We start from the raw sequence: 21257 nt of genomic DNA on the forward strand, positions 1-21257 counted from the left end.
TTAATAGATTGTATATATAAAATAGATATAATAGATATGTAATACATACTATAATAGGTTCTATGTTATACTAGATTCTATAAAAATGTAAAAGATAATAATAAAATTATTATCCTCATTTTTAAAAGATAGAAATTGAGTATCAGAGAAGCTAAATGACTATCAAATATTGATTTTGGTGCTCAAATTTAGATTCCTAGGCTATGACAAGTTCTATCATTTCACCAAGTTGCCTCTAGCACAAGAAGAAATCATTACTAAAGAAATCAAGGTCCTTAATAGGATTTTAAAGGCTATGCCAGGATAGGTGAATATGAGATTTAGAAAGAATCACATAAGCTCGCTTTTCTTATCCACAAAATGTGATTTGTACAAAACTAGAAGGTTATAGAGAACTTTTGCATGTTTTCCCATGTTTTTCAAGTTTGCTTGTGTGAAGCCATCTACCCCCTTAGAATGGCAGGGTGATACTTGCCTTGTCTTATTTAGAACTGGAGGAGACAACCTCCTTCTTTTATAGAAAAGGAAACTGTAGTAGTAACTTTGCCCAAAGTCACACAGGTATTAAGAAGCAGATTTGGGATTTATATGACCTTGACCTGACTTTTTTTCTGTATATTAATCCTTTGATTTTAATATTTCTTGTTATCATGAAATCACTAACTTCTATTTGGACCATTCTAATTTTTAAGGATTCTTTATTTGGATAAGGTATCCTACTTCTTGTCCTAAACTGTAAATTCTCTTTCCAAGTCTCTCTTCCAGAGTTCTCATTTCTTTTTCAATTCTTTGCTCTATTTTCCTTGTTTCATTTGTGATTTAATTTTTAATTCTTTTTCAAAGCTCTTGCTTCATTTCGCCTAAGAATTCTAAGTGATTGTGTGGGCAAATTATATTTTTCTTTGAAGCTTTGCTTGTTGGAGTTTTAGAATCATTCTCTTTTTCTAGGTTTGAGTCTTGGGCAGCTCTAACATCAGAATAGCTCTTTTTTGTTTCTTTATTCATTCTTCTCCTTACATTTTAGTAATCCCAGATAAAACCCTGAGATTTGAACCTTATATAACTATTGTTGCTGGTTTGAGTTGTTCTGGCCAGCCTTGTCTGCCAGCTCTGAAACCATCAGTATGGAGGATTCTCAGTTTCTTCCTTGGTAGGGCCTGTCGACATCAGGTGGGGTCTCAGGGAACAACATAATCTATTCAGGGCAGGTTCTTCAGAGGACAAACCATTGTTTCTTACTGTATAACAAGTTGGAATGGCGATGGCCTTGGTAAAAAGAATCGTGCAGATTGGTGGTTGTTGCTTGTTCCATTGGGCTCATGGTTTTGTAGATTCAAAGGTAGAGGAGACCTTTGAAATAATATAATCTAAAACTGTCATTTTACATTTGAGGAAACTGAGGTCCCCAAAAGTAAACAATTGGCCCAAGTTCACAAGCTGAAAATTCAGGCTTTTGACTCCAAATCCAATTCACAAACTCTTGTTCCATACTGTGTTTGGGCTGGGGAGGGGGAGAAAGAAAGAGAGAAAGTGAGAGAGAGAGAGAGAGAGAGAGAGAGAGAGAGAGAGAGAGAGAGAGAGAGAAAGAGACGAGAGATAGAGAGACAGAGGCAGAGAGATAGAGACAGAGACAGAGACAGACAGAGAGACAAAGACAGAGAGAAACAGAGAGATAGAGAGACAGACAGAGACAGACAGAGAGACAAAGACAGAGAGATAGAGAAACAGAGAGACAGAGACAAAGATAAAGACAGAGACAGAGAGAAAGAGAAAGACAGACACAGAAACAGAGACAGAGAGACAGAGAGAGACAGACAGACAGAGACAGAGACAGAGACAGAGAGAGAAACAGAGACAGAGACAGAGACAGAAGTAAGAACTGAGCCCTGACTAAGAAATAGCTCGTTTTGAGTCCTTCCCCACCTTGAAAAAACTACTAATGAACAAACCAGCAAACAGAAAACGAGTTCCCCCCTCCCATAAGCACCTCCCCCCCCCCCACCCCCAGCTCAGCAATGACCAATTCCATTCTGGGAATGCAGATTTGCATGAAACCCTCCAAGCGCTCAGATTAAATGCCTCAGCAGCACTTAGCTCTCGAGAGTACTTTATGGTTTTGTACAGACCTGCATGGAATATAAATTACTGTTTAATTATGCACCATTACATCATCCGCCAGGCACCAGGCAGGTCACAGGGTTTGCCTCTAGCTCACCCTGAGGAAACAGCTTGGCTCGGGGAGAGGGAGGAAGTTAAGGAGAGGGCCCCTTGTGCAGGAGCCCTGGCAAAGGGCACGCGTTGCTGGGCCTCGGCCGACACATTTATTGGGCACCAGGGGCCCGGGCTCCTGCTGCTGCCACAGGGAGCAGCTATACCAGGGGGCCCGTTTCTGCAGCTGAGCCGCTCTCGGGGCCCTTTCCTGGATGGTTCTGCTGGTGCCGGTTAAATAACAAAGAAACCGGTACCACAGAATCCCAGATTTTCAAAGGTGCACAGGACTCGGCTCTGAGATAGGAATCCCCTCCGTGTACACTGGCAAGTGGTTTCTTCACTCCTCACCTGAAGACTCAGGGATAGGGAACTCGTTGCTTTTTTTTTTCTTTCTAATCATTAAGTTTTTTTATATGAAACCTAAGCCTTCAACCCACATGTTCCAACTCTGCCCTTTCAGTTTAAGCAAAAAAAAAAAAAAATCTAATCTCTCCTCTGTGCGCCAACTTTTCAAATACTCAAAGATAATTCTCATGTCCCCTCTAAGTCGGGTTCTTAACTTGGGATCCATGGACGACCAATAGATGGATTTTAAAAGGTCTATAACTTGGATAAGAAATAAATGTTTATTTTCATTAACCTCTAATTAAAATTGAGTATTTCACGAAAGAACTCTGGGAGATGACTAAGAACCATTACATTGAATTCCCAATCCCTATATTTTCGCCCGCCTGCATTTTTGATTTCTTTCACAGGCTAATTGTACAATATTTCAGAGTCCGATTCTTTTTGTACAGCAAAATAACGGTTTGGTCATGTATACTTATTTTGTATTTAATTAATCCTCTAATATATTTAACATGTATTGGTCATCCTGCCATCTAGGGGAGGGGGTGGGGAGAAGGAGGGGAAAAATTGGAACAAAAGGTTTGGCAGTTGTCAATACTGTAAAATTACCCATGCATATAACTTGTAAATAAAAAGCTATTAAAATTAAAAAAAAATAAAATTGAGTAGTTCCTTCAGTTATTTAAGCATAGTCTGAGGATTCCATTAGCTTCACAAGACTGCTAAAGGAGTCCATGACATAAAAAAGGGTTAAGAAACTACTTTTAAGTTTTTTTTTCCAGGTTGACATACATTTACAATAGTCATTCTGCATTTAATATAAAGGCATGCACATATATAGCCATATGGGTATATGCATATAGGCTCCATATACACTCATACATACACACCTCTCAGTGCCTCAGCAGCTGTCTAGATCATTCAATACTTGTATAGATTATATGCATATAAACACATGTACACATGCATGTCATCCATAATTACACATGCATACCTATATGCATGTAGATACACGCATATGTGTATTGTATGTGTATACACATACATTCTCTCTTTCTCTTTTTCCCTCTCTATCTCCCTTTTTCTTCCTTCCTTTTTTTTTTCTATTGGTTTCCTCACTGTTTTTCTGACTTCAATAATGTACATAATCACAATCAACATACAGGATGTTCCAAAAGTCTTATTGCAGCTTTAAGCTATTAAAGGTTAAAATTTGTATAAAACACACATATTTTAAAATACCATTCATTATATATAAACTGTATATACATAATATATGTGTGGTAATTTATATATATATATAAATACTTATATCGAGAGAGAGATGATATATCTGTAGATAAATCAATATATATACACTGCATAGGAAATGATTATTATGAATAGAAACCAGAAAAAAATTTTTGAATGGTATTGATCATCCAAGGGTTTTTACTATTTATGCTAGATATCTTTCCTGACTTTCATAGGCAAACTCCTAGAAAAGGCTATGTTCACTGTTTCTACTTTCTCACATTCTATTCTCTTTTCATCCCCTGGTAAACTAGTTTCTAACCTCACCATTTCATTGAAACTATGTACCTCCAATATTTGTACTCTCCTCCGTGAAAGGTTTGTTTTTCCAAATAGCATATTTTGCCGTTCTTTCTTTCTTTTTCTTTCTTTCTTTCTTTCTTTTTCTTTCTCTCTTTCTTTCTCCCTCTTTCCCTCCTTTACTTCCCTCTCTCCTCCCCCCCTCACTTTCTCTCTCTTCCTCTCCCCTTTCCTCACTTTCCCTTCCTCTCCCCCTCTCTCCTCCTTTTGTTTCTCCCCCTCCTACTCCTCCTCCCTCTCTCCCCTTCCCTTTCTCCCCCTCCCTTTCTCCCTTTCCCTATCTCCCTCTTCTTTTCCTTCCCCCTCTCTCTTTCTATATCCCTTTTTCTTTCTTCCTTCCTTTTTTTTTTTATTGGTTTCTTCACTGTTTTTCTGACTTCAAGAAATCTGCACTAAATGTTGAAGAATCACTAACAGACCCTCTGATTTTCAGAATTCTCTGAAAATCTTTTGTTTTCTAAAGATTAATTAAGGTGTTTTATAGTTATAGTTTGTCAGGTTTTCACATTGCTTTATTTTATTTTGCTTAATTTTCCTTTGTCCTTCAATGTGACTGATCTTGTTTCACAGTAGATCCTGAAACACTTGACTTCGTCATACTATTTAAAATTAATAGTACTATACAATTAAAATATCCCTAACAACTATTAAAGTGTGTTCTTTAGGATGTAAAGCTCTACAATTACCTTGAAATAATATACATTCTAAAAATCACAAAATTAGAACAACAATAAATAACATGTAGAACATGAAATTTGTCACTCAACTGACAAAAATAACTGAAGCTAGGAAACCAGCTTAATCTAGTTTTATCTGGTCAAAGTCAGACATTGTGAATCTGCCTAGAGTAAGGAAAAACACACAAATGACTATTACTGTCACAAAATGAAACTGTTTCAAAATTATTCTTTGTTCCAGGTAACGCACATATCACTGTAGTTCACAAAAGAGAAAAGTCACTAAATATTTCTTAGTCTCATTTTCCTCATTTAAGAAATGGGGACAACATGGTGAGTGAAAGTGGACTTCCACTTATTACTTGTAAACAAGAAATCACATAAAAACAAAACTCAAGAGATGAATGATGAAAAAAAAAGTTTGATTAATCATGGAATGAGAATGTGATATAACAGGGAACAGCTCAAGTGCTGAGGGATAGCCTACATGGATGAGATCATAGAATCAATGAATCATTGAAACATCACTTGTGTCTCCTACTTCAGAGGGTAATTCTGAAAGTATCAAGTAATATAATGGATGCAAAATGATTTGTAACTAGGAAGTGAATGACAAATGTAAATTATTATTATTATTATTATTATTATTTAACCTCTATAGCTTTAAATTTGTTCATTTCTACGATAAGGGTAGCATTGATAAATGCTTCCTACATGTCTAGACAATATGTTGGGTCCATGAGATACAAAGACAAAAATGAAATAATCCTTCAACTGGAGAAATTTATCTTCTATCAAGGAGGTACATAGACACACGCAAATATCATATTTACAAAATAAATACAAGGCGATTTTTTAGGAAAAAGTACAACATGAAACACTGAAAAAAGATGTTTTGCTTGTTGCTTCTCACCTTCCCAGAGCATAGGACATCTGCTTGGAGAGCCCATTAGATACCATTATTTGGAGCCATTGTGCATATGAGGCTCAGTTCTAAATTACCTTTACTTCAATCCTAGAGGGATTGGGGCCCCAGCTGTTTAAGTGCCTGAAGGAAATTGGTTCCTGAAAGAAATCTCTCTGGCTCCTGCCTAATCTGATCCAAGTCAACACCATGCTCATTAACAGGGGATTTGGCTTATGTGCCTATATATGGTTTTTTTTTTTTAAACACTTTTTGCTTGCCTGGTCTAGCCTTTTCTTGTAAATGAAGACCCATTTCCTAGTACTCTGCAAGACTGTGACTTCGTTATTATATCATTGGATTGGACCTTTATTAATTTATATTTGTGTAGCTAATTCCTATATCGTTTTTTTCCTGAAACCAGACCAAAAGGTCTCTTTATAATTTCAAAATAAAAATAATATTTTGCATAAGTCCTAGATTTTTTAACCAATTAGAAGGTCTTGGAGGGCAAAGCTTGTTCCCCAAACAGTGAATACACAAATTCTTGTTGGGCCGAGCCTAGAGTAAGAAGATATTTTGACAAGTAACTGGGACTTGTAGCAGTATATGGTAGGTGCTATTATAATAGCACAAACTAAATTCGGATCAGTAGGCACTTAAAGAATTCTAGTTGATGATATTTCATTTAATCTTCTCAAGAACCTCATGAGGTGAGTAGCAAAAGTATTATTACCCCATTTTACAGATGTGCAATGGTCATACCTTTAATCTTATCAGTCACAAGAGTTCTACCTTCAGACTCAGCACCCTGAAATTCCTCTAAACCTAACCTTTTGTTCTTCCATTTATCTCCTTTTGAAACTCATTCTCTATTCTCACCATAGCTGCCACTTCTCCTTTTTCCATGTCACTTTTCTTTCTTCAAAATTTGGATCTTTAATCAGCTTAAATTTCCATCTATCTTCTACTCTTGAATCCCTTGCCTCCATTGTCCTATTTCTACTCATGGCTTTCCAAAAGCTGATCTTGGATTGCTCCCACAATCTGCCTCTTCTGTATCTACTCATGTGCTTCTAAATACCCATGGAGGAACACTATCCTGCTGACTGGATCCATAACAAATTTATGCTATCCACTCTCAATTGGGTTGTTATTCCTTCATGCCAAGTCTTTTACTCTTTCCTGTTTGACTATCAAATTCCCTACAATGTCTGTTTCAAACCTCATCTCCTCAAACTATCTTTTATACCCCCTTTCCTATTCCGCTCAACAAAGCTCCTCAGCTCCTACCTGAGTAAAAAAGATTGAAGCCATCCATTATATGCTCTTTTCCTTCCCTAATAAAATATTTTAAATCTTCTCAACATCATTTCTCATTCTTCCTTCCTATGCTCCAAACTTAGGGAAAGGTGTGACCTTTCCTTTTGCCAATTACAATCACTCTATTTGTGGCCTTTATACTTTTCCCCATCTCTTCCTCCCCCAGGTTTATCCTTTCGCTAACTTTATCTCCCTAATTATCTACCTTTCCTTATCACATGGCTCCTTTTCTATCTACTCTACTCACTCTGCTCTCCCATATCCTTTTTTAATTGAAGCTTTTTATTTTCAAAACATATGCAAGGATAATTTTTCAACATTAACCCTTGCAAAACCTTGTGTTCCAATTTTTCCCCCTTTCTCCCACTCCCTCCCCTAGATGGCAAGTAATCCAATATATCCCATATACTTTAAAGACAAAAAACAAAAAACCTCTTACTTGACTCTATTATTCCCTTAAGCTAACATTCTACATCTTTCCTCTTTTCACTTACAAACTCTTATCAAAATCTGTGTATCCTGATTGTCTCCACTTTCTCATTTACTCACTACTAGCTTTGCATTGTGATCTCCATGCCCATCACTCAACTGAAACTGTGCTCTCCAAGCTGGTCAGTGATCTCTTGCTAAAACCAATGGTACTTTCTGTAGTATCTGACATTGTCATATATGCTCTCCTAGATATTTCCTACTCCATGGATTTTTGTGATCCTGCTCTGTTATTTTTCTCTTGTTATTAGTCTAATTTCCTCTCAGTCTTCTTTAGAAGATGATTATTCATATTGTACTCCCTACCTGTGCTCAATTCTAGACCCTCTTCTCCTTTTTTTTGTTCTATTCACTCTGTATTTCTGATCCCTCTTGGTGAAATCATTAGCTCCCATAGGTCCAATTATTATCAGTTCTTCCAAAGACTTTCAAGTCTACACATCTATCCAATAACTCTCTCCTGAGTTCTAGTTCCACTGCCTGCTAGACACTGCCTCACTGACATCTCAGACTAAACTGAATGAATCATTATTTATAAACCCACATCTCCTCCTAATTTCTCTGCTCATGTACAGAACAATATTGTTCTTCTAGTCATCTAGCATCATCACCTAGGAATTTTGCACAACTCTTTATTCATTTATTCCCCATACCCAAATAGTTGTCAAGTAATATAGATTCCACCTCCTTAATATCTCTTGAATCTGCCCCTTATCTCTATTTTGATGACCCCAAATCTGGTTTGAGCTTTTATCACCTATCCCTTAGATTAATGCAATAATCTTCTAATTTGTCTTCCCACATCTAGCCTCCTCTTTCTCTATCTTCCAAGAGCTTCCAGACTAATATTCTTAAAATGCTGATATGATCATATCACACCCTGTTCACTAAGCTTCTGAGATAAAATACAAATTTCTTTGCTTGGCATTTAAAGCTTTTTATGGTCTGGCCTCAATCTTTCCAAGCTGATTATATATTACTAGCCTTAATGTATTCCATGTTCTAGCCCAACTGGTCTGCTTGCTATTCCTCAAGCTTGACCTTCCATCTTTGCACAGACTGTCCCTCCCTTCCAGAGCTCAACTTCTTGATTTTGTGAATGTTCTCCTTTTAAACTTCTAGCTCCCTTCAAGAAATCCTTCCAAGTTCTCCAGATTTAATTTGTATTCATTTTGGAAATATCTAATATTTACTTATTTCCCCCTCTACTTTCCAATCTGTCCTTTCTTCTCTCCTGTCCTTTTCTGTACTCTCCTCTCTCTCTCTTTCTCTTTCCTCCCTTTCTCTTCTTTTTCTCTTTTTCTCGTCTCTCTTCCCCTCCCCCTCTCTTTAATTGTACCATATTTCATATAATGATGGATTCCCTGGTCTAGCCTCATTATCTGGCATGTTCTATCGATCTACCCTGACTCTGATCCTGGTCCTGATGCTGCAGTATCCTGACCGGTCTTGCCCCAATACTACTAGAAGCAGGTCATGATGAGGTTAGTTCGAGTGATTTATGAGTACCAGAGGTATTTCAGTTTCTAACTGACCTATATAACCAGAATCTATCTCTCATCTTCCATTCCTTCTTCCTGAGTGCACACATGTGCACACATGGACACATGCATCCCACAGGATGTGATAAAACATATCTCCCACTTGCGGCCACTGCTCCTCCTGATTATCTCCTGGGAACAGCTATCAGCTCTACTAAAGCAAGGGCTTTCCTTTTTCCCAAAGACATCACTATTTTCTTCTGGCATTTTGGGAATTGTTTCAAGGGACTATGAATTTACCTTGACAACTTTCCTTTCTCTAAAGCATGAAAGTCTCTCTCCAGGAACAGCCCAGAAAAACTATAGGGAGGAAAGCTTTTGAAGTTGCTTCTGAGATCGTGTAAGTTTCCATGGAGATCAAATGCTAATCAAATCACCAACTCATTCAGAGACTTTTTGCTTCCAATCTATAGCCAGAAGAAAACCTGCAGAGAAATTCACTGTCTGCACGGTAACACCCATTCTAATAGCGGAAGGTTCCTTGTGTGACACTTGCCTCCTTCTTTACTTCCCTCTCATTATATCTTGTCCTTTTCTTTTAATCTTTTTTTTTTTCATCCAAAGCCCTCAGGGGTGTGAAGGGTTAGTGAGGGGATCTGATATCATTGTAACAGCTGCAATAATAATGTATATTCATATTGACCATTATATCCTTTTATGCTAGAAAACAGGAAAGTTTTCTGTTTTAGTTATTTTATATTAGGGTTTCTTGTGTATATTTGATATTCTTTTATTTGCCAGAAAGTAAGTTCTATGAAGGTAGGGACCTCTGCCTTTATACTTCCCCAGCACATAGTAGGTACTTAATATATATTATATATGTGTATTTATGTCTATATATGTACATATATCTAAATGTGGATGGATGGATGGATACATACATAGACACACAAATTAATTCATAAAGATACCTATCTTGCTTTCTATCTTCTTCCTTTTCTTCACTGATGTCCTGTTGGATTTGGAAAAGACTCAAGTGTGCACTGTATTATACAAATGTGTTCAGACAGAGGTAGAAAGAAATGGGGGAAAAAACCTATTTATTAAGTGTTTACCATGTGCCAAGCATCCTGCTTAGCCTTGGGGATACAAATAAAAAATTAAGAAAGTCTCATGCCTCAAGGAGTTTATATTATAATGGGTAAAACAAATAAATAAATTCTTAGAAGAAAACTCTTAGAATAATGGTGGCCAAAAAAGGGCATTTTGGTCTGGAAGGTACATGGATGTTCAGTGGGATCACAGAGGGATAGATTGACACACTCCATCAAGGACAATGGAGAGCATGGAGGGAACAAGGAGGGAAAGTGTCAAGGAGGCTAGACTTATAGATACAGATAGATAGATGTGTATGTATCTAAAGTTACTTTATACACACCTGCTTATTTTGCTGTTGTCTCCTCCATTAGAATGTAAGATCCTTGAAGGCAAGGACTGGTTTTGCCTACCTATAGCCAGTGCTCGACACAGTGTCTGACAGTAAATACTTCATAAATGCCTGTTGACTGAGATACAGTCTTTGAAAGTTGCCCATCTGAGACATTGATAGAGTATGTGATTTGTCCAGTATGTAGGTGAGGTAGGTCTTAAAGCCAGCTCTTCCTTGCCTGAGGCCGGTTCTCTATCTGTTATATCATGCTGTTTCTCCATTGGAGTTGGAATATCCTAATTAGTTCTTGAAAATAAGCTTATAAATCAAAAGGTCAAGTGGCAGAAAATTCTAGCCAAATTTCACTCAGATAACTGTTCCCACAGTGTTGCTAAATATGTTTATAAAGAGGAGATGTCAGACAGAACTAATCTTACTTGGTTTCTCATGGAATTCTCAATCAACTCTGCAACTGGGATGACTGGTATTTGCCAGTACCAGATATCTAGTTGTACATTTGTGCGTGTGGAGGATGTCATAACTACACAAACATATACATACATGTACACATATAGGGGCATTTATATAAATATATACACACATATAGATATATATTTACATATGCATATATGTATACACAATCTATATATTCTGCTTACTTCCTCTTCTTCCTTTCCCTACAAACTTGTAAAACTTTAAACTTGTGGAAAGAGCCTGAAATTTAGCACGTGAGAGGAATTTGAAGCATTTGTGGACATGTTTCTCACCAATGATTTAGGGAAGAGAAAGAGTAAGTGATGGATAAGATGGACTGTCATCCTATGTTGCCAGAAGTTTTGAAACCAGAGTTATAAGAAACATACCTCCTCTTCAATCCTTTCAGGCATTGCTCCTAGATGTGTATATGTTGCCGGGGTTTGCCCCAATATAAATAAGACAGGCTCATTTAAAAAAGCAGGAATGACATCCAAAGTATGAAACCATGGAATTTGGAATGAAATGACCTGGGTTCAAATGCTGGCCCTGCTGCATTAATTGTGTGTTTTTAGGTTAACATTTGATTTCTGGTGGTCACAGTTTATTTATTAGCAAAATGGGGGGACTAGACTAGATGACTTCAAAGTCATCTTTTGGCTGTAAGAAGAATCATAGGAGATCTCACTACTATTCCAAGACTTCTAGTTTCCATGTTGGTGGCTGGAAAAAGGCTGAGGAAGTTACGAGATATTCTTGTGCCATTAGTTTGTAAATCATTTAACAATGGGATGTTTCATTCGTGTTCCTTGAGTAATTTTCCATTCCCAATGTGACTGGGACAATAGAAAGAAAAGAAATTTTCTTGGTAAGTTCTGTCCGGTGATCCCTATAACCAAGAATCTGAATGTTAACAGAGATTTGAACAAGGCCCAAAGTGATGACTATAGAGAAGAATAACCTTCTTCTAATACCTCATAAGAATAATACCTCTGAGTTTGTAAATTTAGCCATTGATTATGATAATTCTATATTTGGCTTCAGTATCATTGATTTCTCCATGTCTGATCCCTGCCTTTACTTTCCAAGTAATGCTTCCTAGATCTTCTTTGGCAAAAATCCTGTACTTTACGCCAGATAAATATCCTTAATATGACTTGGCCTCCAGGGAAATTCTGATATCAGACTCCTTCAGACTTTCAGCATTGGTCTGAAACAGTTAACCAGTGCTGCTCAAACCTCCAGATCTGCTCATGACTCTCACTCATCTGCCTTTCTTTAAGTTTGAAAAGGGAGGTGGTGAAAAAGTGAGGAAAAGAGGAGAATGGGAAGAAAAATGAGTGGAAGGATAGTAAGAAGAACATCACGGAGTAGCTGGAACCTGAAAAGTTGGAAAGGAGAATTCAAGTCACCAAGAACAGAAATGGGGCCATGAGTACAGAGAGTGATGTTACCTACAGAGAAGTTTAAAGGAATTTCCAATACTAGGATTGCTATAAAAAGAACTCTCTTAGACATTAAAAGACTTCAGAGAGCTCCAAGAATCCCTGCTCCACTAAACTAAAATGCCTTCTCAAGATGGTACCTTAGCCACCCTTCAAATGATCCTCAGGGCAACTCTGTGCCTGTGGGTGCCTGCAGAGGAAAAAAGGGGGAGCAATGAGATTTTTATTCAGTGCACACATGGACCTATGTCCATTAGGTGGCACTGATGCTCACCCAACTAGAGAATTACTGGGAGTTCCAAAATCCACATGCACTCAGTGATAGCTTTCATTCGATGCCATTCTGTTCCCTGGGCTCCTGGATAGTGCTGATGAGTCATCAGAAGGTACTTGGCTCTTAGAGCTTGGCACCAAGGCTGTACTATGCCAGTCTGGGCTAGATTTTCTCCTGAGCTCAGCCAAAATGGGGATGGCAGCCAACTCCTTACCCCACCCTACCCCCAGCCTCCTAGCCTCAAGGAGCTACCTTGTCTAATTAATCCCCTATTTGAGATTCAGGTTGAGTGATAATTAAATGATTTGTCATTGGTTATTTGACAGGGCTCAGCTACCCATTTGCCAAACTAGTGGTAAAACCTGGAACAGAATTAAAAAAAAAAAAAAAACTTCTCTTTCATACCAGAAGAGACACAAGGATGTGAATAGAATTCCTTATGTTTTGATCTTGGCTTTGTTGGTTCAATCTTAAGCCAACTGCCACTCTTCGTTTTCAGGTCTATGACCCCCAATTTACCTTGCTATTTCCATTTAAAACCATGACTGATTAGAATTGCAAAGGATCCTTGAGAAAACTTAATCCATGAGGAAAAAGAGATTTCTTCCTTCTCTTGTCAATTGATCAGCACCTCCATTGGCTGACCCAGTGACTCTTCCCTTGACAGAATTATTTGGCTCTCTGATTTTCCCCAGAGATATTTTCTCCCTATATTTTCAACTTTATATTGTGGAAACTATCACCAATACATATTCAGAATTGGTCATGGGAATCTGTAATTGTGTGTGTGTGTGTGTGTGTGTGTGTGTGTGTGTAATTTAGATCTATGATTTCATTATGTGGGACACTCCTAGTTCCCTCTACTAATATATATCAGCTATACATCTATAACTTTTTGTCTTAGACTATTGCTGCCTAGAGCATCGAAAGGTTGAGTGACTTGCCCAATTTTCCACAGCAAATATGTTGAACGGAGAGCTTCCTAATTTTAAGGCTGTACCTCTTTCCACCTTGCTACCTCTCAGTAATAACCTAATGTAGTAAATATTTATGCATTATATATTACATGATATCTGTAATATACATATTATATATAACACATGAGCATGCCATCTATAATTATATATGTGATATATGATGACATATATTTATGTGAGGTTATTCAGAACCAAAAAAGGATTGTCTCTACAACATAATCAACTAGTCTCATTTCCTTCCAAGGCAATTCAGTATGCTTTTGGATAAGACAAATTACTGCGGTGTTTTTTCTCACCGAAATCCTTCTTTTTGTGGTTTCTACTAATTGCTCCTCATTCCTCCTTTCAGGATTAAGTAGAATGTGACTGAATTTCTTTCACATCCTTCAGATATTTGAAGATAACTATTATGTCCTGCCGAGATCTACTCTTCCTCAGGCTAAACAAATCTAGTTCCCTCAGTCAGTTGGGGACATAGCCATGGATAATTATAACTTGTGTAACAATGGACTTCTGGTCTTTTAGGTGAGTAGAAAATGATAACAGCCACTATTTTCCCTTAAATGCATCTATTCTTTCAAATATGGAAATGTCACTGTTGCTAGACCCACAGGAATCCTGTATGTCAATCTGAACTGGCACTCAAAGCCTCTTAACTTAAGTATAGCAGTTTAACTAATTATCTCTAAGTGTTGCTGTTCACACTGCAAAGACAGGTGTCAGTAGATCAGGACTTTTCAACAAGTTCACTCCCTGATTCTCAATTTAATTGAACTCTCATACAAGAAGCAGCAGTTGCTCAGAGCCTTTTGGTCTTCAGGGTTGGTTTTTTCTAACCTGTTACTTCTCTCACTTTCCCCACCCTCACTCTTCCACCTGTGGTTAGAGCTCAAACTCTTAATGTTGTTTCTCCTTCCTTTTCAAAGAGAACTATGACTTCAGGGAGAGGATTCTGTGACATGCAAGTGAATTGGATTCAAGTGAGGGAAGGCTGTGCAAAGTCACCTGCCTCAGTTTCTCCTCCAGAGCCATCTGGGTCCTGTCCAGAATTATCTCCACTCACCCTGACCCAGAACTCAAGCTATGTCTATAGGAAAGAAGAATGAGAAATTTCTGGTCTCACTGGGTTTTGGACACTTGCATATGCAAATAACTTATGACTGTGGCTGTTAACCCAAACTGCTGCTTATGTGACCTACAGACCCTGTAGGTCTTCTATCTTCACACAGCAGCCCCCTTAGGATTTCTAGTCCTTTGAATTTGCCCTTTTTTTTTTTTGCATTGTTTTCTCATTATGTGAATTGCTTGAAAATAAGGACCACTTTGCTTTTTCTTCTTGTAACCCCAGTGCCTGGTACATAATAAGTGCTTAATAAATGCTTTTTAATTCATTCATTCCATGAAGTCCATGGAACATACAAATACTCTGAACACCAAATTTGCTTTAGAAATATACATAGTTGAGTAGATGAAAAGGATCTTTCACTTCCATGAGAAATGGGTTTGCTCTATTTTTGATTCCTTAAAAAATCTACTAAATTCTATCTTGAGAGTAGGGCCAACTAAGTAAAAGTTCTTAAGATTTAGAACTGATAAAAACCTTAGAGGTTTTTAATTTGGGGGAAATATACTTCAATATTTCAAGGACTCATAATTTAATATTTTTCTAGGTGAGTGATTGAGTTCATGTTACTTATGGCTGTACGCTCTTTGAAAGTCACTTAATCTTTTGGGGGTTTAATTTCCTCATCTGTAAAATGAAGGGAGTTATAATTTCCATCTAGTTTTCATTTCATAGGCCTATAGAGACCCCAACAGTCTAGATACTGGATAAGAAGGAACAATATTCAATTACAGATCAGATTTTTTGAAGAAGTAGATTTCTTTTTTGTTGTTATTATGTCTATTCTTTTCTCCTTTTTAAAATTAAAACTGTTTATTTTAAAAATATATAATAAATCAAAAATAGATAATTTTTAACATTCACCTTTGTAAAATCTTGGGTTCCAAATTTTTTTTTTCCTCCTTTCCCTAGATGGCAAGTAATCCAATATATGTTAAACATGTACAATTCTTCAAATACAGATTTCCACAATTATCATGTTGCACAAGAAAAATCCGATCAAAAAGGAAAAAATTGAGAAAGAAAACAAAATGCAAGCAAACAACAACAAAAAAGTGAAAAGACTATGATGTGATCCATACAATTCTCTTTCTGGATGCAGATGGTTCTCTGCATCACAAGACCATTGGAACTGGCCTGAATCACCTTGCTGCTGAAAAGAGTCACATCTATCAGAACTGATCATCACATAATCTTGTTGTTGCTATGTTTAATTATCTCCTGATTCTTCACTTCACTTAACATCAGTTTATGTAGGTCTCTCCAGGACTCTCTAAAATCATCCTGCTGGTTGTTTCTTACAGAACAATACTATTTCATAATATTGACATACTATAACTTATTCAACTATTCTCTGCTTGCCACTGATTCTCTCCTTATCACTATAAAAAGGACTGCTACAAACATTTTTGCACATGTGGAAGGGAGGTAGATTTCAAATTATTTAGGGTACATGGTTATAAATTCAATAATTTGTTAAATTTTTATTGAACATCTATGATATATAAGATATATGTTAGGAGTTGAAGAAGGCACAAAGAAGAATAAGACAATTTTTCTGCCTTCAATGAGCTCCCAATATTGTCAGAGAGATACGATGTGTACACAAGTAACTATGGCACAAAAAAGACTGTGATAAATACATGACAATTTCATCTGTAAAATTATGGAGTTGGATTGGTTGGTCTTTAAGGTCCCTTCTGTCTCTAAGATCTTTTAATGGGTCTCTAAGATCCATTAGGCCAGTGGTTTCAAAACATTTTTAATCATAAAAAGCTATGAGTAAAAATATTTTGTACTTCTAGTTGAACATATACTTACTTATCTGAAAATTATATACAGATCCTACTGTACAAATAATTATATGCATTATGAAATGCATATTAAAAGATACATTTTAAAAAGGAATGAAAATGAAGATGAAATAATAGAGGGGGCCATTAAGGTTTACTGAGAAGAAAAATGGTCAGAACTGTGCTTCAGGAAAATTATTTTGATTACTATGAGAAAAATTTTGGAGAGGGATACACTTGAGAGTGAATGACCAATATGGAGGCTATCACAACAGGCAAAGTAAGAGAGGATGGAAGGCTGAACTAGAAAGATAAAGGAAGAACTAGCTGAGAGAAAGAGAAATATACAAAAGGTGGTATGGAACTGGAAACGATGAGATGTGACAAATGTTTGGTTATGTGGTGCAAGAATAGGTGAGGAATTGAAGATGACAATGAGACGATGGGTGAATCTGGGTGAATCTGGGTGAATGGAAAGAATAGTGGTGCCCCTGAGAAAAACAGTCAAATTCAGAGAGCAGGGAGGTTCACAGAAAGATAATGTAATAAGATTTGAGATCATCCGATGATTCATTTTATCCCAGCTAGGTAGTGCAATAGAAAGAATTGGACCCAGACTCAGGAAGACTGAGTTCAAATCTGGCCCAGGGCCCAGACACTTATTAGCTGTGTGATCCTGGACAAGTCACTTAACTCGGTTTGCCCCACTTTACTCATCTATAAAATGAGCTGGAGAAGGAAATGGCAAATCTCTCCATTATCTTTGCCAAGAAAAATCTCAAATGGGGTCATGAGAGTTGAACAAGAACAACAAAAAATACTAGAGGGCAAGACAAGTTTTTTCCCATTAAAACTTCTTCAGTTATTACTGTGGGTACTTGGGGATTAATTAGGATATAATTGCTTTGAGGGGACAAAACCCAATTTAAATAGTGAAAGGTCAGAAGTTTACACAACAGAAGAAAAGGGAAGAAAAAGGAATACTGGGAGAAGAGGTTTGGAATTACAGAATCATAGATTGAGAGCTGAAAATGATCTTGGAAGTCATTGAGTTTAACCCTCTCATTTTATAGATGAGGAAACTGAGGTTAGTGGAATGAAGTGACTTGCCCAGTGTTACACAGTGACAAAGTTTTTGAGGGATTTGAACCCAAGTTGGACTGGAAACAAATCCTAATGCTAACTGGCTATTACAGAAAAGGTGGGATATGATCCATCTTTCCATTTTCTAATTAATCACATAAGTCACTAGTCCCACTTTGAAGATAGTTGAAAATCTATGTTAGGAACTCAAGAGAGAATTTAGGAGTGAGAAATGCTGAGCTGAGAACAGCATAGTATGGTAAGAAAAAATATTCCTAGTTTTATAATCCCTATTTTACAGACTGGGAAAGTGAGCCTCAGAAAGAAAGGAAGAAAATAAGCATTTATTTAGCATATATTATATGCTAGGGTCTGTGCTAAACACTTTATAAATACTACCTCATTTGTTTCTCACAGCAATCATGGGATGGAGATGCTATTGTTATTCCTAGTTTATAGTTGAGGAAATTGGGTCAAATAGATGTTGAGAAATATGTCCAGAGTTACACAACTAGTAAGGTTCTGAGATAACATTTGAATTCAGATCTTACTATCTCCAGGCCCAGAATTCTATCCAATGGTTGATCAAATAGGATTGCCAGTGTTTATACATGTAATAAGGAAAAAGGCAGATTTCAACCCAGACTTTCTAACTCTACTTCTGTTGTTATTTCTATTATACCATGTTGCCAGTCATGCTCAAATAGAGACAGTGAGATCCACGTGGGACCCCAGTACGTTAAAGTGAAAAGGGGTGAGTACCAGTCAGAGGACTGGAGTCCAAATCCTACTGGTATCACCTGAATGACTTTGAGCAAGCTACTTAATTTTTCCGGCTTCATTTTCCTTTTCTGTAAAGTGAGAGGATTTGAGAAGAAGAACAGTAAAATCCCTTTCAGTTCCAATTTAATATCCTAAGCATATCAGAATAGGATACAGTTTATCCTAATATTATCTGTATTTCTCCTTCATTGTAGGATCAACTGTCCTCAGCTGATTATTTTACTCCTGTATCAGCAAGACCATAGGATTGGGTGGGAACCCAATTAAAGAAAAATTAAGTCAGTGATCACTTTCATGGTGGAAATCCTGCAGGTCACAGATCAATAACATGTATATTAAATAACACAGGATGATTACCCAGTGAAATAAGATTTTGTTGTTGTTGTTGAGTTGTTTCAGTACTGTTTTAAGTTTTCTTGGCAAAGATACTGGAGTGATTTGCCATTTCCTTTTTCAGTTCATTTTGCTTATAAGAAAATTAAGGCAAAAAGGATCAACTGACTTGCCCAGAGTCACCCAGCCAGAAAGTGTCTGAGGCTAGATTTGAACTTAGAAAGATATGTCTTCCTGGCTCCAGCCCAGCATCCTACCTACTGTGTCACCCAGCTGCCCAAATAAGAAAATAGACACCTCCATTCTGGACAAAAAGGCATTTCTAGAGTAAGAGTGCATAGGTCTGGTCTTTAGCAGGCATGGATATTTTCTAGTGTCATGCTTGGCTGCTATCTAAAACAGCTTTCTTTTAATGGTATTAGTTTAAATTCTATTTGAAATTGGGGCTTGGAAATAAGACACTGAAAAACAACCTAAGTTTAATTCTGCAAGATGCATTTTACAGAATGTAAATCCACTACTCCCAAGAAACATTTTTTACCATGTACCTTAGGGGGCTAAGCCATTCCCTTCCTGAGGACTCCAAGCCTGGGCAGGGCAGCTTGGATAGGATGAAGAATCTCTGTGTAGTTAGTATCATAGGGAATTAACTATTGATCCGGCTTACATAGGGTCTAATACGTACCCACTTATTCAGGACTTGTTTTTCCAAATAAATTCTATCCTCTTCTCTCTTCTTGTTTCAAGCTCCACTTACCCCCTAACTGGATAATGCTTCTGTCTTTGGCTTTGAGGAGAACTCCATGGTAATGAATATAATACATGAATTCACATCAGTTTCTGAATTTCATCCAATCCAGAGGGCCAAAAAGCAGAGTGTGGTATGATAGGAAGAGAAGATGAATAATACAAATAGATGGTGGAATGTATTCTGGTTTCCCCATTGGATGGTTTATTGTAAAAGGTTGGATGGGATAAACATAACTATATGGGACCCTCTTGGCCTAGAGAGTTTGCCCAAAATTGGGCTTCCTTCCTCTGAACTCAAATAGCACTGTATTTGTACCTCTCATGTACTTATCAACATTTATTTTGTATTATAAAAATAAATGCTCTCCCATCTCACCTTTGCCTCATGTAACCCTTGAGCTCATTCAAGGCTTAGCTGAAGTGATATCTCCTTCAAGAGTCTTTTCTTGATTACTCCATTGTTAGTCTTTAGTCATTATATATTATTTGTGCATATTCCAAATTTACTTATTTCAGCACAGGTGTATCTCTTTAGTTGAATGTAAGCTTTTTGGAAGACAAGGATTTTCATCTTGATATTTTTATACCCAGTGCCTATACAAATAGAAGGTACTTAAATGTTGACTGATGATAAGTTAGTCAGTGGGGAGAGAACTACAAATACAAAGCATTTAGAATTTTCATAAGCCTATCTATGCTTTAGATGCTGGTTACTTTAACTTTAAATTTCAAAACCTAATATAATAATAATAAATAAAAATCACATTACTATGTGCTTAATCAATAATACACTGGGAACTAGATCTCTTCATTTAAGTGTGTAGTTACTAAACATACATTTACCTAGAACTTTCCAATTTATTATCTCTATTGATCTAGATGAAATTCCTTTGGGTGCAAGGAAGAAATGATCACCCCTGTATCCAATCATATGTGGATAAGTCAGCAACTTGGAAATGACTTTTTAAATATTTATATACTTGAGTATATAGCGGGAAGACCCCTGGATTTGAAGATCTTTTAGTCCAAATATCAGCTTTGCCTCCTATGACTTTGGAAAAATCATTTTTCTTATTCAGGTCTTAGTTTCCTTATCTATAAAATGAACAGGTTGTATTGAATGACCTGTCAAAGCACTGCTAGTTCTAAATCTATGATCTTATTACCTAAGGTTCAAACTCCTGCTCTTTTCTGAACCTCAGTTTCCTTACTTGGGAAATGTGGATAATAATATACACACTATTTACTTCACAAGGTTGTTGTGTCAAAGGAAAGTGCTATATCTGAGCTCAGAATTTACGTTCAAAATCTACTCTGCCAACTGGATAAAATCATATACACTCTATGAGTTCCTGGTGTTTTTTTTAATCTATCAAATGAGAAGATTGGACCAGATGACCTATGTCATCTAGTTCTAAATGTATACTTGAAATAAAATCCTATACATGAAAGGATGTTGAAACTACAAAGTACTCTACCAAGGTGAGTTGTTTTTGTCACTTAAGCTATTGAAGGAGCCTCTATGAGATGGTATCTCTGCTTTGATCTGAGGTGGTTTGGGGAGAGCTCAGAATTCACTTTGGAGATTTCAGTGCCCCATGAGAATCATTGTTGTCTTCTCATACTACAGGATTTGGACCTAGAGCAAGATTAGAGGGATAGATAGTCTCTTTTTGTAGTTGGAACTGGAATGAAGCTATGAGAGGAACTGAGAAGATGGAGATAAAGAAATAGCTATGGTGGATGAAGATGATTGTAGGATTGTTT

General features: G+C 36.9%; 1 protein-coding gene across 1 annotated transcript in view; it reads right to left on the reverse strand.

Annotated features, from left to right (window-relative positions):
• Positions 1-21257, reverse strand: part of TMEM178B (transmembrane protein 178B) — a 421857-nt gene that overhangs the window by 8756 nt on the left and 391844 nt on the right. The window lies entirely within an intron of this gene.

The sequence above is a fragment of the Antechinus flavipes genome, chromosome 5 (genome assembly GCF_016432865.1).
Source record: "Antechinus flavipes isolate AdamAnt ecotype Samford, QLD, Australia chromosome 5, AdamAnt_v2, whole genome shotgun sequence".
NCBI lineage: Eukaryota > Metazoa > Chordata > Mammalia > Dasyuromorphia > Dasyuridae > Antechinus > Antechinus flavipes.